The sequence below is a fragment of the Osmia lignaria genome, chromosome 16, assembly GCF_051020975.1.
Source record: "Osmia lignaria lignaria isolate PbOS001 chromosome 16, iyOsmLign1, whole genome shotgun sequence".
In the NCBI taxonomy this organism is placed as follows: Eukaryota; Metazoa; Arthropoda; class Insecta; order Hymenoptera; family Megachilidae; genus Osmia; species Osmia lignaria.
Window position 1 is genome coordinate 5,040,979 of NC_135047.1, and position 21,316 is coordinate 5,062,294.

Genomic DNA, 21,316 nt, shown 5'->3' on the forward strand with positions numbered 1-21,316 from the left:
AATCAATCGATGACCAGCCAATTAACAGTTCCCGTCTTAATTGGCAAACACGCTCGACAGGATGAAAGTTAGCGAATCTTCGATAGCAAATCAGATCGATTCGGCAAAACGTGGCCCTTTTTTTACCCTGACGAGTCTCATTTAAATGAACGTGTAACGGATCTTCTGTATCGATACGATTCGATAGGTTTACCCCAAAAGGGAGTACGAATAAGAAAAATAAATGTTCGACGATCTTTTGCGATATCCAATTTTTTACATGAATATCTCACAAATTGACAACCCTAATCCGGATAACAATTTGCAAATGACCAGTGAAACGATGAAATTTTCTCGTTTGATCTTACCACTTGTTGGATAGCATAAATATTTATATTGTCGCCTGGCTGGGGTAACTGGAAGTTTTTTAGATGTAAATAGGAAGGGGGCAAGTTTTTTCCGTGCCGTCGCATCAAACGCTTCTCGCGACGGTGAAGTTTGAGAAGGGACACCCCGTGAAAAAAACTTTAATTCTAACTTTGCCGCCGTTTGTAATTCAGTTTCTCTAGCATAACGCGAACGCTCATTACCACGGCTAACGTCCACGTATCCCGTCATATCTATGTAAATACACGTGTATTCCTTCCTTCGTTGTTCCTCGTTCTTTGCATAATAAAATATCCACCTCGACCAACCAGTTCGTCTATTTTTTTTTTTCATTTTTCATTTTTTTTTTTTTTTTTTTTGACACGCTGCTATACAAGATTCTTTCTTTTTGACACCGAGGTGCATGTAATGAATACACCAGTAATATTTGAAATTTTTTACGCATGAAACCTTGTAACACAGGAGGGAATGAGATTGAAATATATACATGCTAACGAACGAACATGATCCACGTTCGTGATATTTCAAAAGCTATATCGAACGGTAAATAATGTCGAGCAAAGCATTGAAACAGTAAAACAAGCTTTCGTGAAATTTTATCCGTCGAGATGTTGCTACCAAGTTATATACGTAAATCCTTTTAATTCTTTTTTTTCTCTCTCTCTCTCCCCTAGTTCATTGTAAACGTGAAATGTGTACGGAAGAACGACTGGATTACGTTGCTGCATCATTAATCCTCAGCGCGGTAAACAATTTTGTTCTATTTAAATGCACACCACCAAAAAATCCACCCGTGTACCGAAATGTGCTAAAAATGAACTGAAACTCGATATAAAGCTACTTTTTGTGTTATCTGACTCGTATTACTCGTTCACAGTAATTACATCAGTAGGATACACTGGAAATAATTTCAAGCTCGGAATAAAGCTAGTTTTTTTCAATTTCAATTCTATTATTTGTTCGGAGTAATTGCCTCGTAAAAAATCATTCAAAATAAGCTAAAACTCTAAATGATGTTATTTTTGTTATCTAGATCGTGATATTTATTTATGGTAATTGTTCTATTGATATGTCTTGATTTTAGTGCAATTTTGATACGGTACAACACTCGAAAAATATTCGACATTAATCTTTTTCTATCTACAATCGTCCACAGTGAAGAGATAAAAACTACCCTTTCAGTTGAGTTCGAAAAACATATTCCAGGGTATATTTCAAAAACCAGTGATCCTAGGAAAAACTTCAAGTGTACGCTTTACCTACTTTTCAATCCTATAATCAATTTTCCATAGAAATAATTCGTTAAAAAAATACATAAAAAAACAATATGTTTTTCCAAATTTTTCTAGTAAAATGGTCATCAATTTTCATGAACTTTTGTGTATTTAAACTATGAACTTCGACCAAGAACATCAATCAGAATTTTCAATTTGATTCCCGAGAGAGATATTCCCGCTAAAAAAAACAAATACGTGTCGGATATATTTTTCGATTTTTGTATCATACCAAAATCAATGTGTATCAATTAATCGATATGCCTAGTTAGAAGGCTATTTTTGTTCACTAACTAAATATGGAATCCTTTTGAAATATATCCCGATTCCTCCATCGTCTTAATGAACCTTTCATCGTCGATCAATCGTACAAAAATAGCGCAGGATTGGCAGGGAAACAGGATACTTGAAGCATCGGTATCGAACAAGCAAAGCATTAGCAATAGTTAATACGAAACCAATAAAGAGGAACGCGGTATCCGCCGGTTCAGAAATTCATCAAGAATTGATCGGAAATCGACCTAGATCCGAAGAATTTCTCGAACTCGCATGAAGAGCAGCGAGGAACTTTTAAACGGCTGCCAATAACTGGAGGACCCTTCCGCGACGTTCCCTGTTCGCATAAATGTTTCGCACACGTGATACACGTGAACGCGCATATTCACGAAGACGTCGTATTTACCCGGCATGGCAGAGAAAAACGTTTCGAGATGCAATCGGAGTCCTAGGCTCGCCTAGGTATCCGATCCGAATGAAAAAGCCTTGACGCATTACCACTGGGAAATAACCTTCGCATAATTCAAACACGTTTTTGTGGAATACGACTGCATAGGAAACTACCTGCCCGCGCACCAGCAAAATCCCTTCCCAACTCTCACTCTCCGCCCCCGTGTTCCTTCTCTCGACGTGCACAACGCCATCGACGACAGAATTTAATTAAGCGTGAAACTTTACAACTGCATGATTAATTTTTCCTCGGATTATTACCAGAACGGAAACGGTAAATCGTTTGAATAACAGCGCGGGTGTTGAGTTTCAGCAACAGGACGATCGACCCTTGCCATATGTATAATATTTTGGCGGACCATGGAGAGAGGCACAATTTTAAATGTTCCTTTAAAAATTATACAGTGGAATAATAACCATGCTTCCAGGAAATGTGTTATCAAAAAGATATCTTTCTTCCACTTAATTAAAAATGTGCCTTTTAATTTCACGAGAGATCATCGTCTGCAAACCATCTCGAAAGGTGACTACTTTCTAAACCACAATAATCGATAAAAACGTGGAGAAAAGAAGGAAATGCTTGAAAACCATTTAAGTGTCTTCGACCAGCACTTACTATCATCGCAGTTTAAACATCGTGGCATTCGCTCGAATCGGTGAGTCGAATGAAAAAGCGATATTTTTAAAAGCGTTGTCGAACGTTCGCCGATGCGAACGAAGCGACCCTCGATTATTTTCGCCCGATGAATTCGCTTACCATGGGACTGATTAATTCCGACAACGTGGCAAAAGATACCGCAGACCGAAAGAGTTCCCCGAACGAAAGCTGTCTTAACTACATCATTATTTCGATCAAAAGGGGTGGACTTTGAATCTCAATAAGACGTTCTCAGACGACGGTCAACCGTTCCTTCCTTCGTACCGTTCCTCCCAGCTGATAAACGTTTATTCGTGGGAAATAACTTTTTTAATAGATTTACATTTTGCCTGGCAAGAACCGACGCTTTGAGCTCCAACGTTCTCTAATTGACTTGAAACTTTGCGGAGCCGTTGTTACAAAGAGACTTTTTAACATTCTAATTAATGCGAAAGCGACACGGATATTTAATTATAATTGTTCGTTTGTCGCTTGTCTGGTTAGTCGTGCGTAGTCTTTACTCTGTAAACGTTGGTCAATTTTCTTCAGGTTAATTCGAAAAGTACTGAATTTTTCCAAAATTAATTCAGCTACCCCGAAAAAATTGGAAAAATTAAATTCTACTGAAAATGACCGTATAAACCTTTCATCAATATTCTAAATACAAACTGGCTGGTTGTCAGAATTGTCTTATCGATCACTGTTTAATTCACAGTAAAATGGTTCACCGACGAGCAACCAGTTTCTACTGAAATCAATTATAAAAGGCTTTTGTAGTCACTTTCTGCAAGCTTTGAGCTTTAAATTGGTATAGTATAAATGCTGTTTTGTAATACTTTTATGTCGTCAAATCCTGTCAGACTTGTGTATTAAATCTAAGAAGTTTATAATTTCAAGTATTGAAATTATTTGAAAATAATATATTTTCCACTCATCAAAAGTGAAGTTTCATCTGTGAAATCAACGTGGAAGAAATGGCAACGAATTCCTTATTGGAATTCCCCCAGAAAAATAAAATAACAGAAATAGTACATAATTTCATCTAAAATCGAATCTCCTATGATTGCTTCTTAATCATTTTATATTCAAAAGTACTCGGGTAATTCTAAGGTTCGAATAGTTAAGCAAGTCAACTGCTGAAGTTCAAATAATTCAAAGCCCAAACTCCCAGCACATTCTAACTTCTGATCGACACTTAAAATTTTCATAATTACAAGCTGATGGTTCAAAACCATGATTATTTAATAATGAAAAATTCTTAATCTTTAAGACAGCTTAAGAGTTGCTTAACACGAATTCAATTTCCATACATTCATTTCAGAAACACGTTTCATTTCATTAACCAAGTTTATATAATTTCTCCTTATGTTTCTAATATTTTTACTTAACTTTCGACGGTATCTACGCGAAGTGCAATATACAAGGTGTATCACGGTAACGCAATAACCCGAGACACGTTGAAATCCACCATTTATTTTCCAGGTATCAAATAATATTCCAAGAGAAATACTGGTTTCTCAGAAGGAATCTTTTATCAGGATCTAAAACCTAATTATCGGTACGTCGCGTCGCGGTGAAGAATGAACAAAACGAAGCAGAGAAACGGCGGCCGCAAATTAAGGTTGAATTGAAAAAGTAAACGCGGTAACGTCGGAAGAGAGTGCGGAGACGTTTCAAATTAAGGAGGAAACACTCGGGGTCTATAACGGACTATTTTCTGGCCGCTATAATACGTCCTTCAATGGGCAAGCTGCTTTTCTCCTTGGCAAGCCTCAAAATATCCCCTTTAAACGACAGCGAGTCCATACATACGGCCTCGTTCGAACAAAAGAATTTTCTCCGCAGAAGTTGACATTGTAGAAAGAGGAACTCGTCACGGAACTCTCTAATGGCCGAGATTTTGCAGCTCCTTGGGATATTGCTTTAAGTAGAAAGTTGGTGAACATCCGTTTTCTGACAACCACCCAACCTCTTTTATTTCTTCTTCATTTTCTTTTTCGAAAATAACCTTCGAGATAACAAATCATCGGATAGTTAACGATTTTATAAATAAAAAATCACCATTTCAGTGTACACATACCATTGCTTCCTTTTTTCAAATTAAACTTTTCATTTACCTAAATGGTACAATATTAATGTAATGAAACATTGTGTTTTTTCAACAACAAAATATAACAAAAGCTTCCACGAAAATTGCCAGCTTTGAAAAACAAATACATATTATACTTTCATTGAAATGGCAGGTGTGTTTATCTTGAAAAAAATTGCAGTATTTATACATGTAATAATATTTGCATGTTAATACGTTTCAACAGTTTCGCGTATCATGGTTTCCCCGTTGAAGCATGTTTCATCGGCGGTACAATAATCTACTCTTCACACGTCGACTTAATCTTGTGAGACCGATGAGCAGAAGATATATGCGAACGCGTGAAACCCTAGACGACAACGTTAAGTCGTTTAGACAGCGCGATTGCTACACGTCTGGCTTATCATACAACTTCCCCAACTACTGTTTCCAACTATTACGCAAGGAAATAAGGTGTATCGAAAAGTTTGACACGAACTTTAACACGCTCAAGGCTGTACACCTTCTGCCAGCCCTTCTAATCATTTTCATTTTTATAATTTGCAATTTTGTAAAAACAGGTGTTGCAAGTTAAAGGTGTAATATCGATTGATTGTGAAAAAAATATTAGAGAAAAAAATCATTGAAATAAACCAGACACCTTTGATAATTACAATCGAGAACACGGCACGTTTCTCCCTACGGTTATGTACTAGTTTTCATCGTACAAACCATACATCATCGCTTAATCGATATAGACAGAATGAGACACTTATCTGCTAACAACCCTCGATGTGTCGACAGCCATGTGAAATGCAAACGCTCGACTTGCGTTACACGCGAATCAATAGAGGCGAACACAAACGAAAGTAGCGAGAACGTTCTCATAAACGTTCCTTCGATTCCCAGCTTCGTTTTCTCTATCACAGATGACAACGTTTATCGTTGTAGTTTCACTGGTTTCCATAAAATCACGAAAATTTTCGTTAATATCTGCTGGAACAACGGATAGAACGTATTTGCCGAATGAATTGCCATTTCCAAATATCGTGTGCCCGACACGTGTTTGTTAAATTGATCGTAAATTAGAATTGATATTAATATTGGAATAATATTGATTTAATCATGCCAATCAATTCGACTGACATTATTATAAAATGATTTTAGTCAGCCACCGTACGGTGGGGAAGGGAAGTGTTCGAAACTCACTTGATGGATGTACATTCAATTAACAGAATGTATGTATGGTACATATATTTGAACGAAAAGAGCTGCGAATGTGTACATTCTCTAGTACGTACAAACTGAAATTACTTTTAACCAACGTCGATTTTAGGTATCAGAGATTGTGTGTCGATGACGATTGGAGATGGAAGTAATATTATACGGTTATTGTTATTCCGGGGGATGAAAACCTTATTGTGCGCCGTGAGGGAATTACAGTATGTTATTCGAAATTATATAATTCATACGTGTTGTATAAATTTGAATTAAAAATATTATTTTACACTGTGAAAATGTAAAATTGTATAATTTTACATAAATTCTTAAGTAGACATAAATATTGACTCGTACTACTGCAGAGAATAGACAAGGTGATCAGCCTTGTTAAATTTTCCAACAAAGACCACCTAAAAATTGAATCACATGCCACCCTCAATGCCTAGTATCCCCAGTGATAACAGTAAACTATCCTTCCAAACATCGACCCCCTTTCGAAAGCATACTTCTGCCGAGATAAATAGTTGAAGAAGTAACACTGATGTCGCACGACAAGCTGACAAAGTCGAAAGGAATATCGCAACGCGTCAGGTTTTCAACGAAATTACTCCATGTTTTACTAATCCAAGGGATGCACCGAGACGGTTGCTGCATCCTGGTCACGTATTTCCGGAAGAAATGCAACGATCCGGCAGAAAGAAAGAAAGGAAGAGACAGATGTCTACGTGGTTGAAACACCCTTGAGAATAATGGAACACCGATAGATCGCGACGGCATAAGGCCACCCCCCATTCACTTTTTCCGCAATCTTTCTTAGCGGATCGTAGAACGGATCCGGTAATCATTCGTTCCGGGCGCAGCTGATCCTAAAATTGGTTTCTTATGGGCCGAGCCGTTCGTCATCGTAAGAAACGAGCCATCGGCCAACAGAAAGGATTCGGTCAGGCTGCGAAAATGATAGGACGTTACATTGAAAAACGTCATATTTCCGAGCCAACTGGCGTCCACCAAAACTTTTCATACTTTTCTTAATAAAGAGTGACGTGATAGCCCTGTTATCATAACAGGGAACAAAGAAAGTTTCGAGGAATAATGTCCTCGCGATAAAAATTTTCAGAAAAATAAAGATCTAATTAACTCCTTATTTTGGAATTTCTTTTTACAACCTGCGTTTAACTTTCATTTTTGCAATTTTAGAATAAAAAAACAAATTCTGATATCCGATGAATAATTAACAAGGTGCTAATAATATAGGCTAGCAAAATATTCATTATTTCCACCAAGGAGGCGTCGACGACAAAACTAGCTTATTCTCAATTACAAAGTCCCTTTAATTAAACGTAGCATCGTAAGCTACAATTACGCCAAAGCGTTTATTTAACTGCACACGTACCGAAATGCAACATTCGTGTCGTCTTTACCCAGCTTCAGCCGTGTTACCTAATTCGCTATTCAAGGATCATTTTTAGCCATGGGAGAAAGGAAAAGGTAAGAGAGAGAAAAGGTGAAAATTAGGCGGGACAGTTTCATATCGCTGAGAGAAATGATAGAATCCGAGGGAAAAACCGAGGATGACATTTCTATGGTCTGAACTTGAAAGTTGATACAATAGAATGCCAGAGGCATTACAGCCGGCCTCCGTTTCTCCTCTTTCTCACTTGTCCCCGGTGAAAGAAGTTCTGCTCGAAGCTTTGCTTAACCCCGTCGGAAGTAATCAACAGCCGTGTAAAGAAGTGAAATGGAAAGTGTAGGCACGGGAAAGTGTATCTACGATGAGCAAACTTACACCACGGTTTTCCCTTCTCCTCCACCGCCTAGACGGCTGTTTATGCAGATACCAAAGCGTAATATCCCCCCTTTTCGTTTGATCGCGCCAGGACGAGATACGAGGCTGAAGGTTACCTTCGTTCCGTCAAGTAGCCCTCTAAAAACTTTCCTATTACGTATTCCTTTGAGCAAGAAACTGTAAATTTATTGAAAGTATTCGTTTACTTCCGGACGTTGCATATTCAACGGGGAGGACGGTTTACGAGTCGCAAGTTGCCCGGTTACACGCTGCCCTCGTGACATCCTCCAGCAAGAAGAGTAATTCCTCGCTGACAGAAAGAAATTTCTTCCCGGCAAACTGATACTATGTTTATCTTAAGCAAACGGCAACCAAGCAGCCCCATCGCTCGAGCCTGACAATTTTACCGGCGCAAATGATAATTTCTCAAAGAGAATCCCGCTCGACGAAGCGGACCGGAATATTTCATAATTGAATAAGTCAACATTCGGCCGAAACGCGGGGAGGAGTCAATTAACCTCGATTACCCTGCGATCTATCATTTCCAGACTTTAGAAAATTAACAAAAACGAAATTACTTTTGTCGAAAAACCAGCTACTTTAAGTGGCACTCAATCTCTGAATATATCCTATGGATTCTCATCGAAATATATTATCTATTGTAGTAGATATAATTTTACTTGGACAATTATAGATTATTTTAGATAAAAAATAACCCCTTTATACGATAGATGTATTTTTACCAGAGCATGCAGAAATAGCTTCAGACTCTTCACAATTTTCACCAGACTCGAGACCGGTGATGTCAGAGATTCCATAACTCCGGTTCGAGGAACGCGTGTCGCGACGATGACTTTAATAAAATCCCGATTCCACCCACGCGGCCGTGTTTCACATTCTCGGAGGCCCGGCGTGCGTCAACAAACACGTAGGACGAGGCATTTTTAAGGATCGCTGGGGGTCGTTGTCGCGGATCGTTTCGAGAGGAAAAGTATCGAAAGCCGATCGTTCGGATGTTCGCTTATAACGACAATTCTCAACGGGGACTTTCTCGTAGATCAAGGAGGAACGTGATCTTTATCGATGGTAGCACCGGCAACAACATTGGCCCTACAGCTATCTCAATGATAAATCGTGACAGAACGATACGTGCCTCCGATACAAGATCGCATGGTCACTCGACTGTCGGACCAAGTTATCAAAAGGAACGAGTCGTTGGTTGGGTACAACCGATGGAACAAGGAGCTAGGAAAAAGCAAAGGATGGAAACAGTTATTGCGAAGGATCTCTATCGAGCAATTCCATCCCGAGGAGCAATCCACCTAGCTCGATGTCTCCTCTACTCCTTCCTTTTTTACCTTGTATCCGGAGAAAGCGAAACGAGAGGACCTACAGCCACGGATGTATCGTCCTTTCGGAACTCCGTTCAGACTAATTCGACGTTCGTTTCTTCGTGATGCCAGCCGTACAAGAAACAGGTTAATTACAACCGACCTAATCTTCTACCTTTCTTCTACTTTAATAAAGATCTTTCATCTAGGACTTTTACCTAGTTACCTGTAATATGCGTGAGAAATAATTGAGTGCTGGACCGAGGGTTAACCAGTGTAATTAGAGGAAAAGTAGAAACATGTTTCGTTTCGTCGGCAGATAAAAATGTTGAAACAATGAGACCCACTTTGTCTAACGAGGCTACAATTATCATGAAGCGGCTAAAAGAAAGCAACGAGAACGGAGGACGGGAAAAATATTCCCTTTTCTAGTTAAGAATAATCCTGCCTCGTCAAAGAGAAGAAGCATGGTGATAGTCCGTTGGGAGGTACAGAGGCACGCCTGCCCTGTTAAAGTATTATCGTTCCGCAACTTTCCGTGGAGCCATCGTAATGAAGTATTCACCTGCTCGTAATCCCTATTCCACTTCCCGTGCTATTCTACTCGACCTACCTTGACCGGATACCGTGTCGCGACAATGAGCCTGGATATTTCCCTCCCGCACCGAAGAAAAAAAAAGCCACATGCCTTATGTACGAACGTTTTAATCCCGTTTCTGCGGACAAAAACCGGTAGGCTCGGCTACGTTTTACCTTCATAATGCATATTTACATTTAGCCGCAATTCAGGAAACATCCGCGGTAACGAACCTCGCGGAAATTATTTATTTAGACGAACGAGGGAACGGGCTGGCAATAAACTAAATACTACAAAGCACGACACAGGCTTCGCGATGGTTTCTGTTAATCAGTTTTCCAGCTGGGACAAACGGTCGCCGGTGGGTGACCTTATTTTCCAAAGCTGAGTCGATGTTCGACGGGGTTTGCGAACCGTTTCCGCTCGAATTGTCGCGACGAAAATTGAAACACTTCCGACACCGTCGCTCCGCTAATATATTTTCACGCTAGTTATTGTTGGTCAGCCGATCGTCCGAGAGTTGATCGTCGGCTATTTTCAAACTGGAGAACAAAATTTAACCTACATCCAGGAGCGAACCTTTCTACCTCTCCAACTTTACGCTCGATCCCAATTATGCGCCCTCGCGACCGCCTCGATAATTGCATTCGTACATTAATCGTGCGAAGTGGTCTCGTTAGTTGTTCGAGCGGAATCAGGGAGGAATCGAGCGGGGATTCCGTGGACGAGGGGAGAAGAAAAAAGAAATCGTGCTTCTTCCCCGTACGGTTTGCTCATTAAACGGGAGACAAACCTTTGCTCAACGTTTCGGCCTCGAGATCGTTCTTGAACGAGTCGTTCGCCACGAGACTTCCACTATAGAGATATACTCGAGGCCGAGAAATGAGAAACGAAAGCCACTTCTGCTATCACTTTACCAAAGATCCAGCTTAACTGTCTTCAACAGTTCCCAACACTTCGCCACTCGGCCTATTACCGCGGACCAACTCTTTCGTTATCTCAGTCCTGTCGAGCGTCGCAAATATCGAACTAACTTTCGAGGAAATAGCGAAAAGAAAGTTGACGGGGTGAAATTCCAAAAGGCATTAACCGAGAAATCGATCAGCACCGTTTATTTCGACGGTGTCGCTTGAAAAACTGCGAGGCACGTACAATCGTTCGTAGGTATGCCGTAAAATTTCAATTTTCTCCTATCACGATATTTAGGAAATAGGCTAACCGTGCACACGGTCCTTTACCCGTGCCAACTTTCGCATGCACATTTGACGAACTGTGTGCACGGCTTTCAGAGGCAGAGCTAAGGGATCGATACCATCGAGTCGTTCAATCTTTCGACCTCCTGTCGATACGCGAGAGTTCAAATTTATGCGAAAGCACCGAGGAGAGAAGGAGTACTCCTGACGAATCGATGACTGTAAACACTTTTGAAATTACATTGTTTCAAATATTTTATTTTATAATTGTTTCCTCGTCGAAACACAATAGCTGGTATTATTTTTAATTATTCAGAACATTATCGTTCCGTTCTTTAATTTAAACTTCCCAGTTGCAGCTCGCTTAATTAATATAATATTAATTCGCTTTCAAGTTGCCTTTTAATTACTTTTCTTTCAGTTATTAAATCCCCGACACCGATGACCCCCTCGCACCAGTGAACCCGCTATATCCTACCCTGAATTGTTAAAAAATCATCCCGCGATGTTTGAATCTCAATTTCGCGATAGATCCTGTACGAATCGCAGCACGTGGCGTGCAGATTTCGATGCAAATCGGGAAATCAGTGACGCAGGTGTCGTTTTTATTTTTTTTTATTTTTTTGGTGATCAGTTTCGATGGCGGTGCATCGTTTGCTTACGTGGTCGGATGTCCGATCGATCGTAAAATAACGGAAGGCAAAGTGGCGATAAAATAGTTTTTATTTTTACGAGTTCCTTAGGGACTGTTAAAGTTCGACTGATCTCTCTAGTTTCTTCGGGTTTCGCGTTTCGATGAGGACGAGCCAATATGTTACAGGTTATAAATAAAAAAGAAGTTTATATTTCGACCGGCGAAATCACTTTTTACAATTAGGATCCCGAAAGTTGGCTACCGATAACCTATCAGAAATCGACGAATATAGTTGGATACGAATTTGGTGCATTTATTTTAGAAACGAGAGAAATAGACGGAAGATAGATACCCCGGCTGATATAACCGCTGTTTTTAGTAAATCGTTTTTTTTTTTTTTTATCGACCGATAAAATCGAAGTTGTCTGGTAACAGGACCCCGTTCGACTGTTGAATTAAAAATTGAACCATCGTGTCTCTCCCAAAGCATCGCGGTGCCTGTATCGTTTTTATTGATCGTTTCGTCGATTCTCGTCATCCAACTGACAGGTCGACATTTTCTCGTTTGTCTGTTAATAATTTTAACACGTTGATCGCGGCTAGGGTCACCGGGACACCTTCGATCATGTGTAATTAACCGTTCGTAAAATTGTGGATGTAAAATGAAATGACGTGGATTGCTTTATTCTAATGAGAGAAGATATTGTTCGACGTATCGTGTAACCAGGGCTCGCGTAACGACGCCCTTCGGAACCGGAAGTATCGCGCAAGATTACACGATAGGAAGGTTCGTGCGAAGCTCGCTCAATCATCCGCTCGAATCCGTCGGGCTTTCGGTGAAAGCAACAAATTATCCTGTTACTAGCCGTGTATTCGTTAATAATTATCTTCCGGTTGGCAAGACAGCAAACGTTTCCGATACATCGAGTATTCACTCGAACGTACAGGATAATCTATTCATTTATCAGAAAGGGAATAATTTGTTTCTTCTAAAGATGGAATTTTATTGACAGAACGAAAGAGAGTTTCATTTATGAGGAGGAATGAAATTGTGCAAGTAATACACTTAAGTGTTGTTCTAATTAATGTCGTTATGAATAATCGTATCGTTGAATATGTAAGCTTTCGCGGTTTCAAGTGTTTGTTATACAACAAACGAGCAAGCTTTTCGTTAATATGCTAATATGATACTGCTCTGATACATAATTGACAAGGTTATAAATAAATATTAAAGGATATTGCGAGTGTTTTAATTGGAATGCGACAGAGTGGAAGACATTGAAGCGTGAATGAAGAGTAATCGTGATAGAAGGGTTAACGTGAGCAAAGTTTGGAATGAGAAGAACAAAATATAATAAAGCATCGACTGATAAATAATTAGAATAGAAGTCCTAAGATTTTAATATGCAAATTCAAGTATCATAATTATTGATTAAATATTGATTTTAAATTAAATATTAGCATAAATATAGAAGCAAGAATAAAGGTTTCATCAATCAATCATCCTGTATTGAATATCACCGACCTACTTTCTCCACAATAATATAAATCCTACAATATCCTTGATGGTAGACATATTCGCTGTATTAATTTATCACACTTGAGTATAGAATATTGAAAATAGAAGATGAGATACTCGATTAACATTGTCATTCAATGTCATTTAATATCTTAAAACGAAACGATAGAGGGTGGATGTTCAATAACGGCATCGTTTCAATGACGTTCGGTACCTTCCTGTTAAATCATTCAGATGCATAATTCTCCCAATTATTTTGAGCACACTGTCAACTGAGAATACACGAATGTGTTCCTTGCTCTGGAAACATATGGTGACAACAAGCTCGGCGCAGCTCGTTTGTACAGTGAACAATATCCCACTGGCCACCATCCTGATGGACATATAATTCAAACAGTAAAGCTAACTGTAACTGAATACAGCGCATTCCGGATGCTACAGATCCAGATAATCATGATGAACATAGAAAGCCGAAAAAAATCGTAACAAAAATACCGTAACTGTTAATTAACTCTTTGATAATGGAATCTGTGATTTTGAAAAATATTAATTTTTCAACCAAGGATCAATTTTCAGGATCGATCTTTTATAAAACAGGAAGGTTCAAAAGAAATTTTTACTCTCTATTTCCAACTGCTACCTCCATTCTCTCCAACAGTCGCTCGATAACTATACCGGCTCGAAATTATCAGCGCAGACCGCTCCTTTCTACGCCCGCGACCGCAAAATGCTTCGTCTGGCGTCGAAGCTGATAATTAACGCTACCGACGACATTTCACGGCGATTCATTGTCTCCGAATAAAGTGGTTCGCACGTATTCGCCAGCGAAACTGTTAGTTTCGCCTCAATTAAAAATAATGAGAGTCGCGGCTAGTTGCGAGCTACAACTGTTTGGCTAAAGGCTTCTCATTTGTTTCAGCCATTGTTTACAGCAAAGAAATGTACATTTTTTTCTTTTATAGCAGCTGAGACAATTACCTTGATGTTAACCCTTTCGTCAGCTAAAGGTGATTAGCAAAAGTAATTATTATTTTAGTAATTAATTGCAATTAATTAATTGGTAATTATTATCAGGCACAAAATAATCTTCTAAAATAGCAGAATATAATTATCTCTACAATTAACATGGAATCATTAAAATTTCAAAATTAATTTAACCGAGGCTCAAGTTTTCAATAATAAAAATAAAATATATTAAAAATGAAGGAATAAGGGGAGAAGCCTATTTTGAAAGCTCAGAATTTACTCTGGCACATCGTGGAAAACCAAACTTTGACGAATGATACCGAAGTGATTTTGATACGATCACCAGTGATCCACAACATACCCGATGTTGTCATTGTTATCATGGAGATGTTATCATCGGCCGGATAATCGTGATGCGAACCGGACGTCGTTGCACCAGCCCCCGTTAATGACCACCATCCACCAAGCCTGATTATTTCGATCTTGGTTTGGGTACGGAACGTTTAACAACGCCCCTGTCATGCAAAACATTATGTGTACCCACAGTGAAACATTCGACCAACCCGATAGCACCGTTCCAAAGACCTCTTCAGGGTTTATAACTGGAAACGTGTGCAACGTGTTCTAATAAGGTTTATCAGTAACACCATTATCACTATCATTGAATCGTAACGTAAGAAAGAGTAGAGATAATTCTGTTGGTTTAATCGTAACATTAATAGATTCTTCTCTTTGTTTGCACTTAATGGAGGTAAAAATTATTGCTGTATCTATGTGATAAAGCAACCCTTCACCTGCAATGTGTTTCTATCAGATGAAAGCCCGCTCGTTCTCATCAGGTTTATCTAGGAAAGCGCTAAAGTTACAACAGATGAACACGATATCCAGCACGTAACGTTAATTTACTGGTTTTTTAAGAGAAACCTGCTATAACGATCACATGACCAAGAGATCTTTGCTTCTGGTTATGGCGAGTTAAAAAAATTCGAATGTACTCATTCATTTTTTATTTAAAAATTAATAACACTCGTCACTCAACTAATTGCTCGCGATACATTCGTAGAATCTACTAATCCTAGATCCAACCACAGTGACAATTACAGTCCTCCGATGTTACCGAAGCGAAGTCCGTCGAAGTTTGTCAAATCGTGCTTCTCGCGCAAGTTGGAACAAAATGTATCGCGAGACACGAAGCGCACGATCCGCAAGTTTCACCGTCTACCTGGTAAACTTGCGAAAATTCTTACACGACCAGCTGTCCGTTGCAACTGCCGCGTGGAAACGAGTTGAAAGCTCGCGTCAACCGTGTCCCAACGATGAAGCGTTTTGAGGGGGAAAGCACGTGCTTCGAGTTCAAGCGAATGCTAATTGCTCTTAAGTTAATTGAGCCCACTAAGAACGAAATTGTTGTATAAGTTTGCGCAACTCTACTCGGCCCCCGACGAACAAAGTGGACAATTGCCCTTGGGTGAACATACGTGTTATTCGTATGAAAAGCAAAGAAACACCCTCCCGAAAAAAAATAAAGAAAAAAAAATGAAGAAAGAAAGGAAAAAAAAGAACGAAACATGCCGATTTGTTAAACACTCGCTTTTCAACGACAGACCGACAACATGTTTTTGATCTCAGCTTTTGAACAGGCTATTCACGACCTGTTTCCATTTCGTACGCACGCACCAACGGCACAAACGACGTACACGGAATAAGTGTACGTACGTATACATCGGTAATGCCACTTAACATGCGAAGTCACGAGCGATACAGCCGCTGTTTCACTGATATCGCGACTACACCTTTACTCGGCCCCGTTACCAACCCTTTTCCGCCAACCGATGGATCGTTTAAGTCGCAGAGATTTCAGATGGAAACATTTTCACCCAGAAATATTTACAAGGGATGTTCGAGCGGGAACGGATTAAGAGTTAAGGAAGAAAGAAAGGGGTAAGGAAGAAAGCACCCCTGAAGTAAAGGGCCTGAACCATGACGGGAAAGAAAAGCTGGTTAAAAAGGTCGTGAACCCGTTGAACCGAGAGTGATCGTTTAAGCCGCTGTACAATTAGATAAATCTTGTTACGTTGCGCGTTTCAGGACATATTCGAGTGGAATGTCGTTGGCTTACGGAAAATAGCAGAGTCATAACAGAGAGGCTTCATAACTCAGAAAATTGAATTAACGTGTATCGATTAGCTGTATCAACAGTGTGTACTCGTGTGCCGTGGAGTTTACTGTACGTTGTTTCTAGAGCAAATTTTTTCTAAAAATAGTGGATTAAAGAGAAACGAAGCTTAGAGGGCCGCTTGATGAAAAATCGAAAAGAATTTTAATCAGTGTAAATACCGTTGCTGTATGTACCAGAATTAGCGATGCGCGTCAGGATTTAACAAAATTAACTCGCGCTCAAAGTTTAATTATCGAAATTTTCCGTCCCTTTTTTGAAAGTTTTATGAGGAAAAAAGCATGAAATTTCCAGTATGGAAATGTAAATGTGACACCTGCAAGAGTCAATGGTATGCAGAATAACGCGTTAAAATTCCAGACCGATCGGTTGGTTAGCTTTTTATTTTCCTTCTCTCGGTTGAAAAATAATCATTTTCAGAAAATTGTGTCAACTGGCTGGAAAATTCAAATACCTCAAATTTAACTGCGGCCAAAATGGCTGAAAATGGTCCTTTGGTCGAAATTAATCGAAATAAAATATGTTGCTTTCCTCGGGAGCTGGTCATGAATATTTAGAGAAAATCAAGAATATCGATAACCTTCCTCAGCCCATAAATCTGACATATGCTTTCAATATCCAAAAAGGTATCTCGACAGACGACTACCACGTGTTACACGGCAAAGTTTTCGCATTAACGATTCCAGCCAAGTTTTCACACCGCTCGTTCTCCCACACGATCGTTTCTCGTGCAGAGGCTAATGCAACACTTCCGGGCAGGAAGAATCGGAACGATGCCTAATTCCGGGCCCAGTTCCGTATTCATCTTGCATATCAGCCCGGCAGCGAGGTCTTTCGCAATAAACATAGGTCGCACTTTAATTCTGCAAGGCCTTCGTTGCCTTCGACCCCCTAATCTTAGCCGATTCCATGCATACGTAAGAAGCATTGGCAGACGCCACATGCAAGCAGCATTCTAACTCTTTACAACTACTCCCTGCAGACCCATTTATCGATCCTCGTGCCAAAGGAAAGGTTTCCATTAACCACGCGCACCGCTGCGTGTGTCTGTGTACGTACAGTCTGTTTAAAATAAATCCAGACGCTATTTAACCCGTTGAGTAACGAGTAAGCTACGGGTAGCGCGTCTTCAACCCTTTGCACTCTAGCTAATTTTGTCACATGACTTATATAGGAACTTCAAGAGATTTTAGGCATTCAAAAATATTATTACATCAAATGAAAAAAAATTTATAAACAATTGACTAATTATTATCAAGTGTCACTACAGGGACGTCAATTAAGGAAAAAAAGAGTATTCTTCAATTAAAGTTTAAGTAACAGGGATACACCATTATCCCTTGAAATTCAAATATTAATATAAAAATGATATACTGTACAATTTCCCTCAGAGATGACCTTAGCAAAAGGGATGAAGGGTTCCTCTTTCCTTCTGAAAAATTTCATCTGACCACTTATCGATACCTGTTCGATGTCCACGTTTATTTGAAACTGACTGTACGTACGTTCTCGGTACAACAGTTTCATCAGCGTGCATTTACCATGTACATCGTCCCGTACCAGTGGTTCTACATATTCTAACTAACCAATTGCCATCTAGAACGATCTCAGTAAAGGTTAGACTGGCTACTTATCTACGACGATGTATATTCTCTCTCTCTCTCTCTCTGCGGGCTGCATCATCGCGCATTATATCGGCAACGAATCAATAATACCTACGCATACGCGTTACACCTACCATCCGCGTGTATTCTATTTCTATCGGGACGACGATCTGGATATATATCGGGTCCGTATCAGCACGGAAATTTATGCAAAGCAGAAAGGCCGAACGGGGGTGGAGGCCCTTTCGCGAGGGCGGTAACGGAGAATGAACCCGATTCCGTGACCCAGCCACCCGGCGGGAAACAATAAATCTCGGATAACGATTGGCAACAGAGAATCTTACCTAGTATCCTGTAACGTTTTTGAAGATAGATACGACCACCGGCTACCAGGCGCATCGTGATGCATTAGTAACCGGGTGAAAGGCTGCGAACGAGTAGAGGAACGAGTTTATGCACCGCCCTAGGAAAATTTACTGGGAAAATTGGTACGATAAGGAAGCCGTGTACCACGATTCCACCAATCTACGTAAATTGCTACTTTCTCGCTGTGAATCGTGATTTCTTCTTACCTTTTTCTTTTTTGTAAAAAAAAAAAAAAAAAGAAAAGGTAAAAAGTGATTAAGTGGTTTTATCAGATACAATTTCACCGTGCTTGTACAGTCGAACTAGTTTCTATCTAGATGGAAATTTAATGTTTAAAATTTAATACGAATAATTAGAAATTAATCTGAAGTGAAAAATTTCAAAATTGACCTTTGATTTTTATCTGATAAATCTACTTGCTGGTTATTTTCTTGGTATCATCATTCACTGGTGAAATAATCACTCAGGAAACCGATAGTAAATCGGCTATAGATTGATGTCGAACGCATACGCGAAACCACAAAATTATTATTCTGCAGAAACAACAACCGACAACCCGTTCACTAATGTTATGTTCACAACAACAGCCAATATTTGATCTAACAATAAGTGTTTATTGGAATAGCAATATTGTTACTTCACTTGGAAATCGATGTTTGCATTTTAGACTATTTCAAAATGTTCAGTATATAATTATGTAATATGTTACAACAATCAAGTATATTAAATTGAAACATTGAATTGTGTGTCTAATTTTATTTACAAACCACTTAATTGAAATTAATCCTTTAACAATCGCGGTAACTAAAAATATTTTGAACATGTGTCGTTCAATAAATCTAACAATAGACCAAAAACAAATTATTTAGAACATGTGTAAAGTTGATGAACAGATTGTCAATTGTTGCTCCCATTTAACAACAATTTTATGGTTTTTCAGATAGGTTCGATATCAATGTACGAGGAAATTATTCGTTCACTTCCAAGAATAGAAAAATGTTCATTTTTCAAATTTTCTATAAAACTATCATTTTTTTCATTCTAGGCCATTTATATAATATTGGTGCAACTAGAATTTGTGAAGATTTAAAAAAATATATATAATCTCTTTAATTTGGAAGCCAGCCAATAATCTTAATTTGCCAATAATGGTCCCTGAGTTCTTTACTATCCCACTTTAAACAGAAGTGAATAATTCTGAATAATTAACTGGATGATCTAATTTTTATGCAATCGCGAGACTCGAGTACGCGTCTCAATGCATTAAATCTGGGTATTCCGAGCGTGCGTAGAAATGATTAGATAACGACGTTAAATAAAACGGCGCGATGTCGGATAAATGCAAATTCGGTTTTATCTCCAATGGTTTCTGGCATTCTTTATTTCAGCTCCCTCTCGCGTTTTCCCTAATAACAATTTTACGATAGTTAAACGGTAAATCAGGGGTATCGCGGATTAAACAAAGAGGGGGTGGAGAAGAATTTCGCAAACCATATCGAGCCTCTTCATCTCCCTTTCCATAATTTTGCAAAAAATAATCAATACCCTCGGACTTGCGAAAATATTTTAACTTTTTACACGTAGTAGGTGCGGGATGAATAAAAATAAAGCCGAACCCGTGTTGGCGCTTTTGAAACGCTTTATTTTTATTCCCTTCTCTCCCCTTCTTGTTTCTCCTCGTCTCATGCTCGAGTAAACTTTACAATCGAACCTCACGAACAAAATTACGATAGGGATTCCGAGTGAAAATTCGAAACGATAGATTTTTACGAAGCAATTCGGTAGAAAGAGTTGAGGGGAGGGAAAAAAAAAGGCGCGGTTAATGCGAACGATTCTTGCCGTGTTCCATCGATGCATCACACGACTATTTGCATCGCTACTGTTTTATTGACCGTGAAACGGCGTTTACTTGGCCGTACGATACTTGAATCAGCCAATTAACAATCGACCGCAAGAAATAAGCGGTCGTTTTTATTTCAGTCACGTGAACAGTTTAAAGTTCGTTTATACTATCAAGGAACATTGCACGAGCCGAGCAGGAAAAACGATGAAACACTATCTACTGCTTCTATCAGTGCCTTCATTCTGCTCAGCTCGTGCATAACTCTCGTCAATGGTATTAATGGACCTTTAATCGGCACGTCCACTGACAAATAATTACGCGTTAGTCGACAGAAGCAAGCTCGTAACAACCCGGCCATCAGAGGAATTAATCTCTTCGTTACCGTTCTGAACGCGAGGCAAAATACAATTGATCGTTTGCTAGCTGATCGTGTAAGTTTCTTTTTTATACAAGTTCGTATGGAAAACGAGAGAAAAAAAATATAAAATATCTGGGATTATATCAGATCTTGGATGAAAATCCTTCATAGTAAGCAACTATACTTTAATAAGGATTTTCAGAGGACTCGTTCATTGGAATAGAATAAGCTTATCGTTTACCCTCTAACGTTACACAGTTTCGTATTCACATGTACAAGCCGTGGTATGTATGTACATCCTTGATATTACAGTATTACGTAAACACAATATGTCATGCTTAGGAAAACAAACGAAACCAAAAATGGAACGTTGCATCGATATGCAATGTGCAACTGCATCCATGGTAATTTATGATATTCCTCTTATTCCTCCACGAAAACACAATATTTGTTTTTACATCATTACTAATGTCTACTAACGATCTGGTATTGAATTTTCTCACGTGAAAAAAAAAATATACTGATCGAATTGAGTAATCTACTTTTTTGAAGTCGGTTAAAAAGAGAAAATCAGCTTTAGGTCAAACGTAATCGTAACAGTCGGGTTATATTTTATAAACGCTCTTGCATTTCCCAGCCACGTAACATCCGCAAACTTTGTGCGCACGTTT

General features: G+C 39.1%; 1 protein-coding gene and 1 long non-coding RNA gene across 3 annotated transcripts in view; one reads left to right on the forward strand and one right to left on the reverse strand.

Annotated features, from left to right (window-relative positions):
• LOC143306142 (uncharacterized) overlaps positions 1-21,316 on the reverse strand; it is a 98,043-nt gene that overhangs the window by 69,275 nt on the left and 7,452 nt on the right. The window lies entirely within an intron of this gene.
• dpr12 (defective proboscis extension response 12) overlaps positions 1-21,316 on the forward strand; it is a 63,594-nt gene that overhangs the window by 33,946 nt on the left and 8,332 nt on the right. The window contains exon 1 of one of the 2 annotated variants that reach the window (XM_034316967.2): positions 20,499-20,718. The exons of the other annotated variant lie outside the window; for it this stretch is intronic. The gene's annotated coding sequence lies outside the window, so the exon portion shown is untranslated. Of the gene's footprint in view, positions 1-20,498; positions 20,719-21,316 lie in introns of those variants that run through there. 2 annotated transcript variants of the gene reach the window in all.